This window comes from Chlorocebus sabaeus, chromosome 26, assembly GCF_047675955.1.
Source record: "Chlorocebus sabaeus isolate Y175 chromosome 26, mChlSab1.0.hap1, whole genome shotgun sequence".
NCBI lineage: Eukaryota > Metazoa > Chordata > Mammalia > Primates > Cercopithecidae > Chlorocebus > Chlorocebus sabaeus.
Genome location: NC_132929.1, coordinates 55,885,059 through 55,894,870, shown reverse-complemented (window position 1 = coordinate 55,894,870; position 9,812 = coordinate 55,885,059). Strand labels below are relative to the sequence as shown.

Here is a 9,812-nt window from a genome sequence, read left to right as displayed (position 1 = left end):
CTCCTGGGTTCAAGCAGTTCTCCTGCCTCAGCCTCCCAAGTAGCTGGGATTACAGGTGCACACCACCATGCCCGACTAAGTTTTGTATTTTTAGTAGAGATGGAGTTTCACCATGTGGCTCAGGCTGATCTTGAACTCCTGACCTCAAGTGATCTGCCTGCCTCAGCATCCCAAAGTGCTGGGATTATAGGCATAAGGCACTGCACCCAGCTCTTCTTTCATGTTTTAATTCAAGGGAGCTTTGTGTGTACTAAGTTTTCAAAAATACATGTTGAAGGAACGTTTTTATCTATACTTCGACACACACCCAATTGTCAAATTGTGTTCACAGCTCTCAGACTTATAGATTTAGAATCTCCTTAGGGACATGATCTTAACTGAAGACAAGGGAGATCCTAAAAGGGCTTTTTGTCCTAGTTGTCAGCTGGAATGCGGGAGGAACAATTTCAGCACAAGAGCAAGTTGAAAGTTTTTTCATCTTTTCTGGTGACACTGTGGCTACTTTAAAATGGAGAGAAAACATCCGGGAAGGGGGCACCCGGATTTGAACCGGGGACCTCTTGATCTGCAGTCAAATGCTCTACCCCTGAGCTATACCCCCTTCACCTGCTAGGGACTCCTTCCTTGTCCACTTATGGTGACTCAACACAATCAAGTTCCACCCACACTAGAGTTCTGGCAAGCTTTGTGTTCTAAAGCCCCACCTTCTTAATTATCCATCATCTGCTTTGGCTTGTCCCTTGGCCACTGATAAACTGAAAGGGAACGCTTGAAAAATGACATCCTAGGCTGGGCACGGTTGATCACGCTTGTAATCCCAGCACTTTGGGAGGCCAAGGTGAGGTCAGGAGTTTGAGATCAGCCTGACCAACATGGTGAAACCCCGTCTCTGCTAAAAATACAAAAATTTAGCTGGGCGTGGCGGCAGGCGCCTGTAATCCCAGCTACTAGGGAGGCTGAGGCAGGAGAATTGCTTGAACCCCTTTGGAGGCAGAAGTTGCAGTGAGTTGAGATCACACCACTGCACTCTAGCCTGGGCTAACAGAGTGAGACTCTCTCTCTCTCTCTCTCTCTCTCTCTCTCTCTCTCTCTCTCTCTCTCTATATGGTGTGCGTATTTGTGTGTTTTGTAAAGACAGGGTTTCGGCATGTTGCCCAGGCTGGTTTCAAGTGATCCACCTGCCTGAGCTCAAGCAGTCCTCCCATCTTGGCCTCACTTCAGACTCCCAAAGTGCCGGGATTATAGGTGTAAACTGTAGAGCCTGGCCTTTGCTCTGTTTTTGATGAAAACAATAGCCAGCTCTGACCTGGGGCCCTGCTGATAGCTGGAGAAGTGCTTTTTTGAGGTTGAGCAGTGTGGCTCCTTCTTATCCCACTGGCAGGGGAGAGCAGAAGCCTCTCCTTTCAAACCTGGCACTCATTGGTATGGAGTGCAAGGGCATAGGCCTGAGAAACCCTTTCTCCTCTCACCTCCTTTCTAGGGGGAAGAGAAGCCGGGAGTAGAGCTGGCTTCTTCCTCCAATCTCAGGGAAGAAACAACACACTTGGAGACACACATTTTTTTAATGTAAAATAACATTGAGAGTTCATCTAACCATCTGTCTTAGAAATTCAGGTCGAGGGAAGAGATGCCGTTAGAACAGAGGGAAGTGGGTGACCTCTCCAAAGACGGACGTGCTCCGACAGAGGGTTGGGGTGTTCCTGTGGTTGCCAAATCTTCTGTTGAACCCATTGACCAGTTTCAGATCAGCATTGTAGTTGTCATGGCCAGTCACCTGCTGGAGAGAATGCCCTTGGGGGCAAGGAGAGGGAGGCCTGAGCCTGCATTCGGTCCATCTCTTGGCTTCCCCATTCCCCCGGGCGTGGTAAGGAATGCCAATCAGGGGTAGTCACCGAATTCCCCATGACCACAGCCAACATGCAATCCTCAAATATCCTGAAAAGCTGAGGGCTGGTGAGGTTGAGGGACAGAAGGTTTCCTAGAAATGAAACCCCACACCAGGAATAATTGTGTGAAGACTGTGAATGGTTTGTGCTGGGACAGGAGGGGCCAGAAATTCTGGGCTTGGCAGAGCTTGCCTTTCTCCCACGAGAAATGAGAAAAATCTCACCCTGTCTCTGACCTATGTGGAGGAGATCAAGATCAATTGGGCCAAATGGTACAAAGGATCATGTGACTAGAGGAGTGGCCCAGGATGGTGGAGTTGGGCTGGGAGGAAGGTTTGCCCTGTTAGAAAAATGTCTCTCGACTCTTCCCCATTGTTGTTAACCTGGGCCTGGAAAATGAGCAGGATGCAGCAGTGAGGGGAACAGGGTCTTCAGAGTTGGGAAGAGCGGAATCTTAATCCCAGCTCAGCCCTTCTTGCCAAACCACTTTAACTCAAGAAACTTGTTTCCCCAACTCTTCCAGGTTGTTAATGTGAGGGTGAAAAGTGCCTAACAAATGACTCATGTCTGTAATGCCAGCACTTTGGGAGGCTGAGGCCAGAGGATCACTTGAGCCTAGGAGTTCAAGACCAGCCTGGGCAGCACAGGGAGACTCCATCTCTACAAAAAATAAAAAATTAACTGAGTGTAGTGGTGAACACCTGTGGGCCCAACTGCTTAGGGGACTGAGGTGGGAGGATTGCTCAAGCTCAAGGAGGTCAAGACTGCAGTGAGTAGTAATTGTGCTACTGCAATTCATGCAATCCAGCTTGGGTGACAGAGTGAGAGCATGTCTCAAAAAAAAAACTTTCAGAAGTTTCATATTTGATAGTGTTCAACAGAGCAGTTTATTATCCATCTGTGTGGGACAAAGATCTGTAAACCAATTTCTGGGTTAAGAGAGATGACTTCAATTTTCTTGCTAAGAAAGCTGTCTGGATGTGGGGTTTGATCACGAGTTCATCTGAGGATTAGATAAATCAGATGGATAGCTGGCATGTCCTCCATTCTGGGCCAGAAGCTGAGTGAGTCCAGCACGAGGCTGGGCAAGGAAAGATCCAGCCAAGTTGCAGAGCAGGACAGGCTTTGAGTTGCAGGGGCAGTAACATGGGGGAGGCTCTTGCCAGAGAGTCAACTTAACAAATGGCTTTTCTGAATATTAATTCCTTCATCTGCAAAACCATGCTACCTGTGAGTGCCCAATCCTGCCTGCTTAAGCCACATGGTTGTTGGAAAACAATAAATAGCAAATAAGGGAAGGTCCAAACAAATAAATAAGTAGATAGAGACATCTGTGAATGATTAAGTGTTATGCAAATTGATGAATTAGTTAATTTGCATTTCTATTCAGAATTTGATGAGTAGTTATTCTGGGACAGATGTAGAGCTAGAAGCTGATGAAGGACCATGAATGTAGGGAACAAACTTTATGGTATATTCTGCAAGGTGTGGGAAACCACTGAAAGTTTTTGTTCAGCCAAATAGCGTAATAAACAATGTTCTTTCAGGAAGATAAGCTGGTGGCCATGTGAGGACTGTGACTCTATCAATTCTGTTTTCTGAGTTGCTCCTGAATTTGTTCTCTCCTCTCCAGTCCTACAGACACTGCTATAGTTCATACCTTAACATTTCTCATGTGCAATAACTTCCTAAATGATCTTCTTACTTCTAGTCTTGACTGCTTTAATTCATTCTCCTTATGCACCTAGAGAATTTTATCCAATCATTTCTTGGCTTATGCATTCATATATTTGTTCATTCACCCAGCATTTATTGAGCTCTATCATGCATAAGGCCTTGGGAACATGGCAGTAATATTTGCTGATGGGCAGGTCTTAGCACATTGCTGCTCCCTATCCCCAATACAGCAAAGTGAAAACCTCTTAGCATGTCCCACTACACCATTGACCAGCCTCTTGCCATTTTCATGGCTCAGCATTCTTTTCTCTGCCTTACAATCTTTTTGCATTCTATATGCTATTTGCTATTAAAGTGGCAAGAAGGACTTTAGGATAAAGATTGAGTAAAATTATGCTTTGGAGATTTAATGGCGAGGTGACTTTGGGTAAATCACTTAGGCTCTCAGTTTTCTTGCTTGTAAACATTGAGAAGTATAAAGCATACCTTAAACATCCACTGTAAAAATCAATGAGATAAGGCATGTAAATTGATTAGCATGGCATCCTAGATCAATTAGGTGTGTATTTGTTTAGAAGTAGCAGAAAATCTGACCATTGATGTTTAAACAAATAAATATGTAACAAGAGACTGAAAGTAGTTTTTGATGTTGATTTGATGGCTCAAAAATGACAGAGCTGAATTTCTTGACCTTTCCCTCATGCTAGTTACCTCATGGTTATAAGATGGCTGCCAGAGTTCCAGACTTCACATCTATATCCAAAGTGGAAAGAAAGAGGAAGAGACAGTGCCTGCCATGTTACTTCCCCTTTTATTATGAAAGCAAGGCAAAGCTCTACTAGACCTTGAATGGGAAGTAGCAGACTTCCTATTAAATTATTTTGTACAGAAACAGATCATATGGCCTTCTCCAACTACAAGGGAGGTTGGAAATTTAGAGAAGAAAAAAATTCCAGATTGGTTGAGACAAATCATGATTTGTCACTTGAGGATGAGCACATTAGCACTTCGAACAAATCTGAAGTGCTGTTAACAAGAAAGAAAAGTGAATAGTATTCAGGAGCAATTCTTAGTGTTTCCCCTGAAATGCCATGCATGTGCATATCCCTAGGCATCTGCACATGGTATTTCATGTCGGCTACAACACTCTCCTCCTGCACTGTACCTATACAATTTTGTATCTTTTTTTTCAATATCAGAAGCAATTTTCAATTTTGTCACTTATTCAGTATCATTATTTTTAAAGGATACACAGGGGTCCATTATCTGGTTGTAGCGTGGTTTATTTAACCATTTTTCAATAATTGGATGTTTATGTTGTTTCAATTTATTATTATATAAGAGGAAAATTTAGTTTTGTTAAGTTTGTGTTCTCGGCTACATACATTACACAGATTATCTCATTCAAACCTTGAAACATTTCTGTGTGGTAGGCATTATTCTCATTCAGCAGTCACAGATATCTAGGTGCGGAGGAGTTAGTTTGCCCTCAGTCCTACAGCTAATGAGCATTAGCATAAGGATTCACAGAGAAGATGATTTAACTGCCAAGCCTGGGCTTCCTCACTGGAATCCACACTGAGATGGACACAGTGAAAAGCCACAGCCACACTGAGGTATTTATCAGACCTCTTATGACCTTGCAGCTTCCCCATCTCTATGGCTTTTGGGCATCACTCCTGAACTGCCACTCCGGATAGACCCTGTCCAACTTCAGGGGTTCACAGCCTATTGCACTTCACCTCCTGCTCCTGGGTTCCTTGTTGAATCTAGGGTGTGAGACACAGTGGGCCACTCTCAACATCCACACACGTGTAACCTGGAAGTGTGAAGGAATTAATGCTTCGCGGGGCAAAACTTTGACCAATGGGAGATGGAAGCCATGGAATAAAGTCTTCACCTCACACTCCCACCCCTCCACGGACACTCTAAGTCATAGTCATGCTATGACCTTGGGAGGCTGTCTAGTGAGATCAAGCCATCAGTCTCACTTAATACCTAGCAATGGGCAGCTCAGTAAGGCACCCTATGTTGGTTCTTCCTCCTTTCTTGCTTCCTTCACCTTTTTCTTCTCGCCTATTTCCCTGATATTACACCCTTTAATAAAGTAATTGCACATAAATGTTTGCAACTTCAGCCCAGTTTTCTGGGCAGCCCAGGCTAAGACAGTGCATAAAGTTTTTTCATTATTTGGGATGATTTTCTTTTGTCTAAAAATGTTTCTGCTGTTGGATTACTGAGTTTAAAAGTATGAATAGCCCCATGCCTTTGAGAACATTACAACAGTCTTCAAATCTACGCAGCTCTGGCCCTTGGGTCAGACTGCCCCATTCATTACTGAGCCAAGGGCAAAGCTAAGGTCCTACTGGCAACGACTCACAGAAAAGGCTGTAAGTAGGAAGGTTTATGACCACATTGAATCAAACTGGGTTCAATGATAATGTATGGAAAAATATAACCTTTGCTGAATAGAAATTTTAACTCCATTTGGGTATGTGTTACCAAGAGAAAGAAAACCTGGGCACACAGCCTTAAAGAGTGCGCTGGACCCTGGTAATTGTTCTAATTTCCGGTGACTGATAACTTGGACAGTTCCCTTGTGGGAACCGCTTCTGAATTTGCTCAGTCACAATCACAGACTTTCCAGGAGAATCCAAATATCAGATACCTCAGTGGGTAAGAAATGGTCATAGCCTAGGCCTTAATAAGAGTCCAGGGGAAGGCTTTCAGTTGTTCAGGTGGGGCCTGCTAAGGTGTGTGCAAAATAAATTATAACAATCTTCAAATTTATCCAGCCCTGGCCCTTGGGTCAACCCATAGATGACTGTGAGTCAGAGCGGCAGGCCCCACCCAAACAATTGAAAGCCTTCTGCTGCACTCCTATTAGGACCCAGGCAGTGAGAATTTCTTACTCAGGGAGGTGTCTGGTATTTGGTTTCTCCTGGAAAGTCTGTTGCTGTGACTGAGCAAACTCGAAAGCAGTCCCTGCAAAAAGCTGTCCAAATTATCAGTCTCTCTTTAAATATGTGCTTCTGGGGCTAGACAGATTCCAGACCCATCTGTCTGCCCCAGAAGCCTGCTACCTCTTCCTGGCTTTTTTGGGCCCTGTCTAATGGACTTCTGATTATATCAGTCGCAGAGTGAGCCCGGTTATATATGAGGAAAAGAAATCAGCAGGGAACACTCACCTTATGATGCATAGAGAATGAGCTGCTCGCTGGAAATGCAAATTTTGAAGGATGAAAATCTCACTTCTGAATACATAATGGTCTCTAATTAACTCACAGGTAATTGGAGCAATTACCAGGGGCCAGCGCACTTCTTAAGGCTGTGTGCCCAAGTTTTTTTTTTTCCCCACTTGGGAACATATACCCAAATGGAGTTAAAATTCCTCTCCAGCAAAGAGTATATTTTTCCATGCATTATCATTGAACCAACTTTGGTTGTATAAATATGGTCATAAATGTTCCTATTTATAGCCTTTTTTGTGAGTCATTGCCAGTAGGACCTTAGCTTTGCCCTCAGTTCAGTAATGAGTGGGGCCAGCCGGTAAATAAGCCCTCAGTTCAGTAATGAGTGGGGCCAGCTGGTAAATAAGCATGGTAGCCTGAGGAGTTCTACGCGGTCTGTGAGCTGCTTGCTTCCTCTTGGCTCCACTGACTTCCACCTTGTGTCTCCATTTCTTCTTGGTGTCCTGATGAGTCAGAGTCCAGTTCCCAGTCTTCTCACTTCATCCAAGAGTTGTGGCTTGTTCCTAGCTTCTTGGGAGAAGAGTGGGAAAGGAGAAGGAAGAGATGGCCTCCTGTCACTGGCCGGTTCTGAGCAGAGAGTGGGTTGCAGGGATATAAGCTCCTCAGGGTGGATCTTATAAATATGGTTCCCAGGGAGACCTCAGTGCCATGATATGAGCCATGGGCTGCTGCCAGGGCCTGGGGGACTCCTGGGGTGCAAATTAGAGCAGGATTAATTTTTAGCTCTGTTGAGTTTAGTAAACTCTGCACTGTGCAAAGAAAATTAGATTTGTGTGCTAGGAGGCTTTGGTTCCTATTTCTAGTCTTGATTGACTATGTAATCTTGCCCCTTCCCTGTTCCCAAATGAGTAGGCCAGACTAGAGTAGGAATAGCAAGGGTTTGTCAAGCATGCCATTGTCGCCAGGTCCTCCACTCATGGCAGGTGTTGCTAATCAATTACAGATTTATTTTACCCTGTACCCAGGCTCGGCCTCACAATTCTTAACAGTCCATGCCTGGTAATCACACCAATTGATTCGAGTTGGCTTAAAATGCAGCCTGTTTACCCAGGGTCAGATGATCTCCAAAGTCCCTTCTACAAACATCCTGAAAACTGGTTAGTTCTAAGCAGGTGAACATCAGAATTGAAAGCTGGTTTACTCTAATAATTTGCTTAGCAAAGCTTCCCTACGCCCTCCACAAAGAACTCTATTAGTTTTCTTAGCTTCATAGCAAATTACCACAAACTTAGCAACTGAAAATAGTATTTTTTATCACTCCAAAACTTCCATTTATTATTTTATAGTGTTGTAGGTCAGAAGTGGAGGCAGGCATGGCTAGGTACTCTGCTTAGAGTCTCACAAGGCTGAAATCAAGGTGTCTGTCAGCTGGGGCTCTGGGAGTAAATCTGTTTCCAAGTCATTCAGGTTGTTGGCAGAATTCAGTTCTGTGTGGTTGTAGAACTGAGGTCCTCATGTCCTTGCTGGCTGCTGGCCAGGGCTTGTTCTCACCTTTGAGAGGCTGCCTGCATTTCCTAGCTTGTGCCCTCTGTTTTGCAACAGGGATCAAATCTTCCTCAAATCTCTCTTTCCCTTCTGCCTTCCTCTTATGCACCCAGCCAGAGAGAGTTCTCTAATTTTAAGGGCCCATGTAACATTACATTAAGTTACTGGTTAACTCACCCTTTTGAGTTCAATTGTGCCACATGACATAGCATAGCCACAAGAGTGATATCTCGTTGTAGTCGCAGATTCCAGGGGATTAGGGTGAAACATCTTTGGGAGGTCATTTAAGAGATTCTGTCTACTGTCCTTAATTAGAAATATCAAAGATTCTATGTGAATAAAGTTGGAATTAATGGGCTTAACAAAGATGGAATTAATGAGTTTGACAAGGGTGGAATTAGTGGGTTTGATAAAGATGTTGCTCCATTCATTTAACAGTCAAGCGCATATTAAAACCAGGCACCCTGTCTTCAAGAAGCACACAGTCTAGTGGGAGCCAATAATTATGCAACAATATAGGGGGTGTTTCTAACAGAGGTGAGTATAAAATATATTGGTGGTGATGAAGAAGAAATAACCAATTCTGCCTGGGGCAGTGCAGGAGGGGCGTGATTACTGGGGAAAAGTTTGCTAAGAAATAGACATTTTCATTGGGCATTAAAGGATGTAGTTTTGCCTCTGAATTGTATTTGGTAAGTGCCCTTTCTTTCCCCCAAAATCTCAATTTCCTCAGAACTATCATGAGAAGTTTAAAGAAGATGAGCTCTATAGCCCATTTCATTTCTATTGTCATTGAAATTTAAATTCTGGTCACATGAGTGGGCAGGAGATGGTAGTGAAAATGACTGAGGATAAAGAGGGTGAGAGAATCCTAGAGATGGTCTTTTGTCTGCCCACCTCCTTGAGTTTTAGTGTCAGCTGCATTCCTCTGTCCTGCTCAGGAGAGAGGTCAGGGATGTGGTCTAACATCAATTGGGATGCAAAAAAAAAATTGAAATTCAAACTGGCATAAACATGAAAGGCCTCAAGACTAGAGACCCAGAGGTAGGGAGATGTGGAGGTTGACTTAATCTAGTGGCACACCTTCTATTGCCCTGCGATCCTCTTGGCTCTGCTCTTCGCAGGCTAGCAACAGAATGGGTGATAATGTTCTGCACCACACATGTGGTTGCAGTAATATCTAAAGAAAGAACCACCAGCAACCTTTGCTAGAGTCTCATTGGCTCCAGCTGGACCAATACTGAGGACACAGGAAAACCTTATGTTGAAAAACGTCATCCTGGGGTCTCAACCTATTCTTTGGTAAGGAGGATGGGAGCACCACGACTGACTTAGACCAATCAGGATGCACTTCTAAGCTGTTACACATTGGGGGAGGGGCAGAGCCAACCAAAATATCTGCTCCCTGGCTCTGAGTCCTGGCCTCTCATCTCAGAGCACTTAGGGCTCTACCTGGGGTCTAGTGATTGATCCAGCTTTGCTAGAGCACTGATGATGGAACAGTTAGTATAAT

At 44.2% G+C, this 9,812-nt stretch overlaps 1 non-coding gene across 1 annotated transcript; it reads right to left on the bottom strand.

The window, feature by feature from the left end:
* Nucleotides 1–529: 529 nt before the first annotated feature.
* On the bottom strand, nt 530–601 carry TRNAC-GCA (transfer RNA cysteine (anticodon GCA)). The gene has a single exon. It is a non-coding gene; the product is annotated as a tRNA-Cys (tRNA).
* Nucleotides 602–9,812: the final 9,211 nt, after the last annotated feature.